Source organism: Pseudopipra pipra, chromosome 3 (genome assembly GCF_036250125.1).
Source record: "Pseudopipra pipra isolate bDixPip1 chromosome 3, bDixPip1.hap1, whole genome shotgun sequence".
In the NCBI taxonomy this organism is placed as follows: Eukaryota; Metazoa; Chordata; class Aves; order Passeriformes; family Pipridae; genus Pseudopipra; species Pseudopipra pipra.
This window is the reverse complement of record NC_087551.1, coordinates 49,988,014-50,000,939: the sequence shown is the minus strand read 5'-3', so window position 1 is coordinate 50,000,939 and position 12,926 is coordinate 49,988,014. Positions and strand designations below refer to the sequence as shown.

Here is a 12,926-nt window from a genome sequence, read left to right as displayed (position 1 = left end):
TATCTTTCATATCCCCCATTCAACCACCATCTCTCATCCTTTCTGCAAAACAATAATGTGGGCCATTTTCATGCTTCATTATTTTAATTTTCAGTTAAAAAAAAAATGAGTACATGTTGCAGAGTTCAAGATCTGAAGCAGAGAAAGGTTAAAGGCCAAATCAGCTAATAGGTGAAAAAAGAGAAGACTGATTACCTTTGTAGACAAGGAGTAAAAATGTATTACTTTCACATTAATACTAAGGCAAAATGTATTGCTTTCACATAAACATTGAGGCATTGTTCTAACAGTGGAATCTAGGCGGTAGAATAAGGTGGTTTGCTCTATAGTGATTGTAACAGTTATACAAATTGCAGAGACATGAACCTTGCTCTACTACTACCCGCATATCAACCAAGTCTTGTCCTCAACCTAGACAAGAGGAAGGGGAGAGAGATACTCAGTGTAGCTTCATGACCTATGCCAGGTTAAATCTGCTCTACCCCTCAAAGAAGCACTCCTGTCCTGCCCACACATCTGCATTCCTGTTTCCCCTCCTTTCTTTGAATCAGCATATAACTTTTGCAAAGGTACTAAAACTCTTGAAAAAAAAAAAATTACACATAACAGTAATTCTGATCTAACTTGAGAAACTAAAATAGCTGGAGGAAGAATATTAATTAAAGAGAGCATATTTGCTGCCTGTTCTGTGTAAAATCCCCACATAGTCCAGGAAGCTAGGAGCAGAACCAGAGTAAGGATATGTAGGCAGCTGTGCAAGACAGCCCACACCTGCAAACAGCATCCTGGTCTATATCCCTTGTGGTCTCGGCACTTAAACTGATCTAAGACCATGATGAATCTATAAAGGGCAGTTCCTCTTTTGTCTGCATTCTCTGACTAGTGTTTCTACCCTCCACCCCCACAGTTATGCACTTAAATTAATTTTAATTAATAAAAATAATTTATTTAAATCAGGCACTTAAATAAAAATAATACATATAGTTTGATATCCCTGTTTCCTGCATTGAACCTCTACAAAACTATGACTAACAATCACTACCTTCACATCTCAAGAGAGTTCTATACCTTTTACTCATGATTACTATTGAATAAAGTTACTTAGATGCTGAAAGAGTTCATAAAACCCAATACAGTTGCTTTGTGAAGTCTGAAGCCCTTTTTTAAGACCATGAAGTGCATTTCCCTAAAGTTACTGTGGATATACTTGAAAAGTACACTGTCTATTTTTATGACAGAGTATTCCATGCCAAAAATAAGGAAGTGAAGATGAAAATTGCTATTAGATTAGAATCACCATAATCAAGGACTCATTACAAATTCAAAGGTACCCTATATGCAGGCATAGATGTATATTTCTTACATTTTACATCTTAAAGACTTGTGAGAGGGTGAATTTTGTATATCAACTCTTAATCCTTTGAAAACTTTCAAACATACCCTTACAGTAATTGTATGACCTTGTAGGTTTGTTCCATTTTATGTTACAGTCATTTGCAATTGAAGATTAGACCGAGTAAAAGAACCATCAGTCAGTGCAATTTTAGAGCATTTTAAAGCATTACATAAGCAAGAGTAAACCTGCTCCTTTCATTATCTGAACATGAATAAAAAGTGACGCTGCGACAGCTGCAGTATACTTCCTTTACCTTCTTCATCAAGGCTTTCTTCTCAGCTTTTCTCCATCACTCATGTACTTCCATAGGCTTTTAAGCAAGCTACTGTAAAAACAAAATTATTTAGTCAGTCCTCTCTTAGATAGACATGCTTCCCACGCAATCTACTGAGTCTGCCCACTAAGTCTATCTAGATACTAATAATGTCCTGCAGTTCTACCGCTCTCGAATGCACTATAATTTCTGGCATCCCAGAAATGAGGAGGCTCAGTCATCTTTGTTAGTCCAGCCAGAGTATCTCCTACTTTGTCACTTCGGATATTTAGATACAATTCCCCAACATGGATGGATAATAGGACTGGGAATAGGTTCCAACACTGCTCTGTCATCACTTATTCTCAAAGCTGTAACTAATACCTTGTCTGGTACTTTTGGCTCACACCAGGTAGTACTGGTGTGATTGGGTAACAGTCTGGTTGTAGCAGAATGCAGGGGCTGTTCTGAATAGGCTGTGTGGATGAGGTTGTGATTTTTTTTGAGGAAAAAAGTTTCCTATATGGGTGTAAACTCTGTTGTGCTACTGGAGCTTGGGGACAAGGAGTGGGGCCTTGCCCATAGACACTGTCCCTGCATAATCTACTTCTCTGCATATTTGCTAAACTCCTGGAGAAACATGGTAAGAAGGCAAATAATTGAGTCTCAGCAATCAAGTTTCTTAACTTCATAATACCTCTTTCTGAGCAAAATACAATGGAGGCATCATACTGAAAGAGCCATAAAAAGAGTATACTCCATTTGCTGATGGGTTTCATTGGGCTATGAAGCTATGCCAGCATATGTGGATCTGGCTAACTATGATTACTTTTCACTGGAGAATTTCAAGACTTTACCTTCTCCATATTGCCTTCCCACAAACACCCACACATACATATACCCCTTTATTTTGTGTAAAGAGTGATTAATAAATGAGCAACTGTCATTGTAATAGGGAAATGTGTCTCAATGGAAGGCCTTTCATTGCACAGTGACCACTTGGAGCCTGTCACTTCAGTAGCTGCCAAGCCATCTATGACACAATTGCTGCTGTAACCCACCTCAAGGGACAGTGAAGATGACACCGCAAAGGAAGGATTCACCGTAGAGCTAAGCCCTTGAAATAATGTGGCAGTTTACCAACCTGACACATTTTATTACTTTTTCATATTACTGAAGGGTTTTGTTCAGAATGTTGTTGTCACGGTTTGAGATGGCCCTCCCGGGAGTTGGGGGCTCAGAGGTGACTGGGTGCCAGGGCAGTGTTCCCTGGAGAGCCAGTCACCACTTGTCTTATTCGCTTCTGCTGAAAAATCATATACACACAGCCACCTGAAGCTGTTGGCAGTTTTTCTGTTGGTGTCTGCTGCGTGTAGGTGTAGAAGGCCGGGGGTGGCTGGGCTCCTTCTTCCCCCCCTCCGGGGGAGAAAGCGGAGCCCTGTGGCCCCCACACACACTCTGCCTAGGCCAGAGTTAGAGACAGCATTGGGGTGAGTGTATGTTTGTGAGGGACGCGACTCACAAACAACTGGTAAGCAAGAAAGAGAGAAGGCAGGCCTTGCGGCCAAGCCCTCTTCCTCCCCCCGCTTTCGCAGTTAAGCTGTGGAGGGGGGCCTTTTTCTTTCCCTCCGCTGTAAAGTGGAGAAAAGGCTCAGCATTTGAAGCGGAGCCAAGTGGACCGGCTGATAACGAAAGAGCTCGGCGCTTGGGAGAAGAATCCCAGGCGAAATTGGAGACGAGCCAAGAGGCTCGGGAGTTGCCCTGCCAAGTTTGATTGGGGGCAGCTGAAAACTGACTTGGAGGAATGAAGATTCCAAACGCCTACTGTGATAAGCTACACAGGAGCGAACCGAGTGAACCGAGGTACAAGACCGAGAGGGAGAGATCACACAGCAGAAATGACACAAGACGAAGGAGAAAGGACTCAGAGCTACCTTCTTGGACTTTGTGAGGAAGGAAGGACTTCCACAAACAGCTGAAGGTTGGTAGGGAGTGTTCAGGGGCCCTGAACACTCCCACGAGAGAGAGACTGCGTTACATATCAGCCTCGAAAGGCTTTTCCTGGACTAGAGTAAAAGGGAGAAGCTTCGAAGGGTCTGACAAAAGTGTAATATATATATATATAGTTGCCTTTAGTTTGTATAGTATTTATTTGTGTAAAATAAATGTAAATACTTTCCCCTTCCCCTATAGAAGCCTCTGGTCTGAAAGTTCTCTCTTTGGTGTTGGGATAAATTGTGGGAAGGGGTGGGGAAGCCTGGAAATTGGATTTTGGATTTCTAATGTGGCTCAAACTGCCACAGTTGTTTTCTTGACCCAGGATTAAAAAGAAAGTATTATGTTTCCTTCATTAACCTTTCTTGATACTACTCCCGAATCATACACATGTAGTTGGTTTTATTAACTGCCTTGCAGATGGGTAGCATATATACTTTTTTTAAAATATAAAATAATAAGATATTCTCTAGAAGAACCGGTAACAAAGAAGAACCCCGTATCAGTCTTATGAGTACAACGGAAGCCAGCAATGCTGTACCCTGGTGTGGTCAGGAACAGCTCTCAAGAATTGGTTTCTATTTTAAAAATTCCTCTCCGTTTCTTTTCTACATTCTTCATCTTCTGTTATACTTCTAAATAAACCCTTATAATCAATACATCATTTCACTCTTGCCTTTGAGAAACCGTATATCAGCTGCAAGGGAAAACACTTGTCAGTGTGCTTAAAATCCTCATTTTAGAGCAGCTAGACCTCTGAAAGTATGCATATACACTAACCTATTAGCATGAGCAAAGAAAAAGACAATATAACTTTCAAAATAAAATCTTCCAAAAAAGTAAATGAAAAATCAAGCTCATACTCGAAGATCTAATTATTAAACTACGTACTGTTACTCAGGTAAAGGCTGTCATGAATTCCCGTATTCAATAAATGAATATAGATTTTAAGGATCAGATGTATATCTTGCCTAGCAAGTACCTGCAGTAATTGAAGATGCTGCTGTTCCACAGTAATATGTTACTGCCTTAGTGCTGGAGGTTACTGCATTGACCTGCATTCTTCAGCTTTAGTGCGAAATCCAGCAGCTTAGCCCAAACCATATTTCCATGACAGTATAAAATAAAACCACTTAACCTTGCACTGGTTAACAAACACTCTCATGACCTGTTGATGCATCTGTCCAGCAGGAGCAGGCAATCGGTAGGTTGTTTCTAAACTTTTGCAGCTGACTGCCGTGTGAAGTGCACTTAAGATTCTAATGGTAAAAAGCAGAAAATTAAATACAAGCTTAAAATTTGTATCCATCATTTTCTCCTTCAAAAAACAGTTTGCTCTCTGGAGCACTTTTTGGTCTAGTTTGCAACTAGGATTGCTCAAAAAGTCTTGCGCTGGTACTTCTGACCTTTCTGCAACTGGCCCAAAATTAATATACAGGTTCAAACCTTCCAATGAGAAAAAAAGCTTCCTTTTCAATACAGTCAGGGTGTGAATTTTATCACTCAGTCTTTTCCTGCAACACGCTCTAAATAAACTAATTTAAACAAGGAAAGTTGACAGTTATGGTTTGCCCTGAGGCAAAAGCCCTAAGGAGTTATGGGCTGCAGAACTAAAGATGTGACAATCTGTACAACGTACATAACTGCAAAACAAAGGGATGGAGTGATATCATCAAGTATCTGAAAACCAAAAAATTAAGCTCCAATTTCTGCATCAGAAGTTATCCGTAGAGTACTACCAGTATACAAAGTTTACGATTGAAGTCAGCACATATCACATTCAGACTGATGCAAACGAAGATGCTTGTAACCATGTTCTGAATTGTCTGAAAAGTAGTTCAGGACATGGTTTTTTAATACTCAGAGTGGAGAAATGTGCTAGTAGCAGGGGACATGAGGAAAAAAATGCCACTTTCAATTATTTATTTGGTGACATCCTACAGTATTACTTGGTTCAGAAATTATTATTGTAAATAACATCTTGTACAAACAATTAACAATCTCCATGCATTTGTAAAATGACAAGTCACGTTCAGGCAGCCCATACTTTGCTTCCCTAACATTTGCATATTACTGTGAAACAAAGACATCCTTACAGTTAGAGCCAAAAGCTCGAAAATTTAGAATGTATGTGTCTGAGGAAGAGAGTGCACAAATGTCTTCACTGGATGTCGTTTGTGTGCAGTATGCACTGAACTTCAGGATGTGATAACCTCAGACACTCTCTAACTGGGTATACTTAGCAGAAAATAGTCTAGATGTAGTTCTATCATATGCTATCCATATGCTTCCTATCTATAACCAAACCATAATTAACTAGTTTCATCATAAAATAAACTTGTGGAATTTGGTGAAATAACACTTTTAGATCATGGCATAACAAAAACTGCCTTCTACTTCTCTTCCTAAGGGGCACAGGAAAATTTCAGTTTTGAACACCACACAGTTGGAAAGTTTCTTATAAGTTTTCTGAGTGCAAAAAATGCATTCCTGTACTGACACTTTATGGTTTTGCATCCTAAATCATCAATGTAACTGTCTTTAGTGAAAAGGTAAAATGATTATAATTACTGATTTACAACTGAGGACAGTGGGATCCTCTATTTCCAAAAGAGACTGCCCTCTTTTTAACGATAATTTATTGAGACGTTAAAAAAACCTAGCATTTTTCAACCCTTTTATGTTGAGCCCTTTAACATCATAAAAGAACCAAACTGACAGTTTCAGCTTCCTGTGCTTCACCAGAACACCTCATCGATAAAAAAAGAGGAAAGGATTTTCTCCAACAAGAGAAAAATCTACAGCAAGTTCTCCTGTTCTTGTCCTAAGTCCAAGGATGTATTATTCAGTAGATACTGTATAGGTGCTCATTACTCTCTTACTGCATTTTAAGAAGTTAAAGTAGCCTCTTGGTTTTCATTACTTTTTTTTCTACCCCTTCCTTTGTCATATCTCTCCATCTTTACTCTCAGTGTATAGAAAACACATTAAATGCAATTACACCCACTCCCGAGTTGTTTGTGCTGTATTTCAAGATTTTGGCATGTGTCTGTTTCTGAAACAGAATCTTGGCACTCTAATTATAGTCACAACCAGGGAATATTACCTTATTTCTTTAAATAAATTAATTCACATTGCCATGTTTTAAGTCAGATGCAAAATGCAGATGTGGTTTCCTAAAGGAATATGGAGTGTTTATATATCTATATATATGTATTAAAAGTATAACTCAATGTTCTTTAGATCTTCATAATACACAAGAAGCAGAAATAACATGAAATCAAATGAGCAGCAAAACCAGTCTTGACAACAGAGACTGTTTTCTTTCCCCTGTCTCTTTATCGAAAACCCAAATCGCAAGCAAACGAACATTTTTTGAGCTTTGAAAACTTAGCTAGCTTTTTCCCATCAGCATTTTCTTTTTCTGTGATCTATAGATCACAGGAAACTCAGACAAAATACAGCTCTTGTGGTCAGACTGATGCAAAACAGAGAAGGTTTCTTTTCAGTTGTGCTGGACTGGTTTGTGGTGTCAATATGTTCAGCAACTGAATGTTCCTTTAGATTTCTGCAAATACATTCAAATTGTTTGAGATTCTTCCAAAAGTAACACTAGGAAAGGAACACTTGCATTCTAGTAAGTGCCACTTTTATTTGCTAACAGCTCCATTCAAAAACTACGAAGAACAAGACCTGTTTAATACGAACCCACAGCCCAGACCACTACACACTTTTCTTATAATAAAGCTATTCCAGAGACCTTAACAGCCTTTTCAATGTGTAACATGACTGACCAAGACCGAGTCAAAGCCTCCTTAATATCTTTAAGGCACTTCTGACCTGCTAGTTCCTACCTCTACTGAGTAAATACCACAGTAAAGCTGAAGAGTTCCTGGAAGTGCAATTTGGGAAGTCATTCATTTATGACTACAGTCTTAAAATTCCTCTTACAGGGCCACATGAGATGTGTGTGGGATACCAGACACAGTCAGTATACTTTAGGCAGTGAGATTTCATGAGAAAATATGTGACTGAACTACATCCCAAACCCGAGATTTGCTAAAGGAACGTCGTGACGCTTTGACATATAGCTGATATATACAGTCAAGTCAGTAACTTTTCAAGATTCTCATTTCAGAGCAGGTGCTAAAACTCTGTGAGTGCCTTCTTTAGTGAGAGCAACTACAAAAATCCACCAAGATCACAGCATGATCCTGTGTACAGAAAAGCTGGGTAATGCACCACCTCATATACAATAGTTCTTCTATTCTATGGATCTACAATTGCAGATTTCTTCTGAATCACATACCATGCTGTAATTTAAATGACCAACTGTCCACACCATATTAATAAAGAAGCAGGGCTAAACTCTCTCAAACTTACTCTACTTCCTTAATTAGCACCAAATCTATTCTCTCTCACTGTTACAATGCATATTAATATTTCATTCATCAACTAATTTATTATAAGACTTTTATTTCAAAAACTGGATTTTGAAAGGAAGATTCACTGTGTTGTTTTCACAGTTCAGGTTTTTGATCATCTGCTAGTCAGGAAGCACAGTAGGAGATGCTTTGTAGCAGGAAGGTAACGAGGGACTTACCAAATCACAGGATTTATCTGTAGTTAGTTGTGTTATCAATAAAACAACAGAGCTCCTGCTAAGGAAGCAGTTTGTCGGGGGCATGTAGCACAGTAGGCACACCATGTCTGTCTTTAAAGGTGACCTGAAAAAAATTATGTTATACTGCTGAGCTGTTTATTATGGGGCCTGTTCTCTTTACAGCAGAAAACATGTCACACTCAAAAATTACTCCAAAATGTTATTACAAAAATCCTTGTTTGAGAAAACCTTTAGGAAGGGCATAACATTACACAAAGAAAGAGGGTCAGTAGACATGCATGGTAATGGTGTAAGCAGACACAATACAAGTTCACACACTGATAGAGGACAAACATTCACCAGGGAATGATATCACTAATCTTTTGCTATGCCTTTTATTGCTTCAGTAGTGAAACATATTAGTAAGGCCTGTTGTGATAGGATGAGGGGTAGTGGCTTCAAAAGAGCCACTGGTAGATAGACTGGTAAAAGACTGGTAGATTTGAGCTGGGTATAAGCAAGAAATTTTTTATGATGAAGGTGGTGAGACACTGGAACAGGTTGCCCAGAGAGGTGGTAGTTGCTTCCCACTGATGTAATATTAGGTGAGATGCCAGTAGCTTTTGTAAACAAAGAATAAAGTATGTAAATAACTACAGTTCATCTATCTTAATTTGCTATCCAATTTTTCATTAGTTTAAATTCATACTAATCTCTTCTTCAGCTGAAGATAAATATCTTCACCATTCAGCCTTTAATTTGCTCACTATTCTACTATTTTCTCCCCTTCAATAGGGATGGAAGTATTAAGTGATTATTAAAGATTAAATACCTTTCATATACATACGTATGTAAAAATAAATCCTCTCTCAATGGTATGGGCAGATAGTCTAAATGGCAGCTAAAGTACGCTACATCCCCAAATGAGGTTTGCACAGCCTAAGTTCCATTTTACATTTTTCCTTTTGCAGAGAGATAATCTCAACACACTGGAGAAAAACAATTTAATTGCCAGAAAATGTAAGGATAAATACAACACGATCTTACCAGGAGCTACAATGCATGACTTTTACTTTGTATTTTTGCAAAAATTTCACCTGTCTTTGAAATGGAAAAATGAAACTGTCTGATGAGAGCATATCCCTCCCAGAATGTGGCTCTCTGCACCAACGTCAGACAGTTATGAAGATGTTTTTCCTTCATTTGAGCATATATTCCTTATGATTTATGACTGCAAAAACCTTTTCAAATTAAGATTTGTTTGATTGTCTGTTTCTATTAAGGGTATCATAATAATGTTTTTCCATTTTCCAAACAAATGTTCTACACAGCCTAGCATCCACCAGACACGCACAAGAATGTGACAATGATTAATTTCTGTTGCTGAATTCTTTATTTCCAATAACTAATTTAAGAAAGTCACTGTTTTTTAATAACTAAAAGGTATAAATTCTACAGGGTATTTTTGCTTAGGTAATTGATAAAACATCTTCATATAATGACTGTAAATTACGACTGCATTATATAAATCTATCTCCTCTGAAGTCTCCTTTAGGACACTGCAGGATAGGCAGCTGCTGTCCACTGAGGTATAAAATTTATGCTATGAAGAACAACACATCATCGCAATGCCAGAAATTCTCTGAAAAAATATAAATAAATTCTTTTTCGGCTTTAATTTTATCTAGATGATAAAGTTCTGATTACATCATATATATAGAAATAATTTATATATATGGTCATTGAGACTCATTGAATATGATCTTCCCATAGTAAATAGTAAAAGCACAATTTGGTTTGGGTTTTTAAAAGCAAATTAGACATAACAATGGAAAATTGCCTGTGGAGAGTAATGGTGCACTGGCAGACAGGAGGACAGGTAACTTAACAGAATTTTCCTAATATCTAAGAATTTCTCAACCTCTGGTCCTTCCTTAGGTAAAACTATAAAGAAACTTAAGCAAAGTAGGAAGTGATTGCAAAAATAAATGGTAAAATAACCCTCCATTCTTAAAGTAAGCTCGTGAATTCCTTGCTTCCACAGAATGCTTTCTTAAAGTTGAAGCCCACATTAGAAGATTAGGAAATTTTCTTGTGTAGTACCATATGTCATGCATGCTTAAAATGCTTCAACGTTTAGAAAACAATTTGGTTCTGTGATTTTTCTAGGCATGACCGAGTATTTTTGAAAAAGTTATGTGAAGTTTTTCCAGGAAGTGATGAATCCAAGCCATAGTACAGATGGGTAATCAGACTTGTTATGAGAGAAGTTAATAGTTTGGTTCCACTGTTTCATTCATCTGTAAACCACTAAATCCTCCAGAAATTATTTTTCAGCAGTCAAAAGATGCTGATGTTTCATCAGGTTTTAATATCCATAGATTTATATTAAATTTTATAGCACATTACAGAAAATTATAGTCCAAATATTTCTGTTTATAAAGGTCAAGATAACTTCCCATGCAAACATAAGCCTGAAAGAAAAACACATTGAACAGAAACCCACTCCTCTAAAATATGTTCTCCAATATTGTCTGTTAAGAACAACATCTCTGGGCATTTGACCAGACTACAGAGGGGAGTAAAGAAAGATTCTTTAGATACTCAACAGATGTTCCTTATTGTGTATTTTACGGGGACTCAAAGTTTACAGTATTTCAGTAATGCATATAATCGTAAGTATTGTATCTACACAGTGTGAAGGCAGGGTCATCATTTATTCATGATGCACCATCTTAAGTTATATCGCAGCTATCCTTTATAGTTGCACAGAAACAACAGGAACTAAGGAAGATACAAGGACACTGCCACAATACTTTTATCATACCATACTTAAACACCTAATTTATACTGGTGAATAAAATCTCTCCAAACTTTCTATCCAAGTAACCTTATATCACTTCTATGCATGCTACTACTTGTCATTTTTTTGTCTGTACAGGATTTTATTGTTTATCAAAATACCCACTAAGAAGCTTCTACAAAACAGCTCCTCCTGGACAATACACAGGACAGCAGAGTCCTTGTGTGTGAATATGCAACTGAATTTTAACAGCCTTGGAAAAGACAACAGAGGATGGGTCAAGGACTCCTAGTCTATAGGTCAGTACACAAAAATATTATCTGCCAAACACATAAGTGCTTCTCAGACTTACTCTTAAGCATTACTGTGTTAGTAAAATTTAACAAGAAGAAAGAGAATTCAGCTGATGCTGTGAGAAGGAAATTATTATATTTTAGCATTCTGTCCTTTTGGCAATTATCATGGGAATTATTCAGTGCCAGTCAGTCATGTCTTTCAGGGACTGAAAGTCTTCTTGGATGTGACAAAGGCATTGTGTTACATCATTTTTATACTGTAAAGCAATTTACCAGGCATGGAGCAGGGTAGTAAAAGAAAATTACAGTAATTCTCAAATTGACCAGGATGAATGTGCTCTTACCTTAAGTACACACTGAGTATCACTGAAAGGAGAGGTCTGAATTCCAAACAAACCTTGACACGCCTCAGCCTGCAGCTGAACACACACTCCTTCCTCTTCAGTCTTTCTCAAAGGTGCTATGCTGGAGTTACCACAGGCTAGATGCTTTGCTGGGGTCAGTTTTGTCTTACTCCAACAGGGCTATTATGTTGGAAAATTATAGTTTTCAAATTGCTGCAAGTATAAACACCACCTTGTTTTTGCAAATAATAATATAATTAGAGGCTATTATAAAATAATCAACTCTGAACCATAATTTTGCATGTTTTCACTAAAAATGCAGAGAGTATAATTTTTAAGTACTGTCATTATTTTCTTCTATCATTCAAGCAACATTTCATGGAAATGTTTCACCCAAAGATTCAGAAAGACCTTGAACAGTTACAAAGTCATCCATGAACTAACAGTTCTTGTATGTACCTTAAGATTTTACAAAGGAAATGTGCTAAAAGCCTTGAAAATGACATAGATGGTATTTCATGTCAGTATGTTATGAGAAGTAAAAATTAAAAAAGAAAAAAAGGAAAAAAAAGAAAACCCTTATAGGCTAAGGAGTAATTTTAGGGGAGTAGCAAGGCTACTTATGCTGGTAATAGACATCTTTTAACAGTTTCTCAAGGGCAAAAGCTCTGGGTTGACAGTGGACAAAACTATATGAGTATATCATATTATACAAAGGATCTAAATCAGTAAAAACTTTATGACATGCCAATCTTTAAAATATGTAAATGTATGCCATATTTTACTTTTGCTTACAGGAATTTACTTGAGAAAGGATGTTCCACTGCCACACCTTCCTTTCTTGTTTAATCCAGTACTGAAAATTCATGGAAGATACGTACTTAGTCCAAATCCAAGGAGTTAACTGGAATGAAACTTCAGGTCTGATAGATAGGCGTCTACAGCTGAGGAATGAAGCAGCTACACAAAATATCATATGGAAGGAAATATTATCAAAATATGAAGTTTCATACAATCATTAGAAAGTAGCAAATTCTGAATCCTTCACTTTCTAGGAAAGCCTAACAAAGTTACTCAAGCATCCTATAATTCGCATCTATAACTTAAATCTAAATTTAAATATAATATGCATTTTCCTTAAAATTGCATCAAGTTCAGAATAGCAAAGCAGTCCAGAAAAGTACTTCCCCCACTGATAAGCCCTAAGTCTTCTGGTTTTAAGTGAGAATTGAACAG

At 37.3% G+C, this 12,926-nt stretch overlaps 1 protein-coding gene and 1 long non-coding RNA gene across 6 annotated transcripts in view; both read right to left on the bottom strand.

Annotated features, from left to right (window-relative positions):
* SASH1 (SAM and SH3 domain containing 1) overlaps window positions 1-12,926 on the bottom strand; it is a 542,727-nt gene that overhangs the window by 385,925 nt on the left and 143,876 nt on the right. The gene's annotated exons all lie outside the window — the stretch shown is intronic.
* Window positions 1,562-3,314, bottom strand: LOC135412518 (uncharacterized). The gene is made up of 2 exons (XR_010429714.1): window positions 2,507-3,314; window positions 1,562-1,721 (listed from the first exon to the last, which is right to left on the bottom strand). It is a non-coding gene; the product is annotated as an uncharacterized LOC135412518 (long non-coding RNA).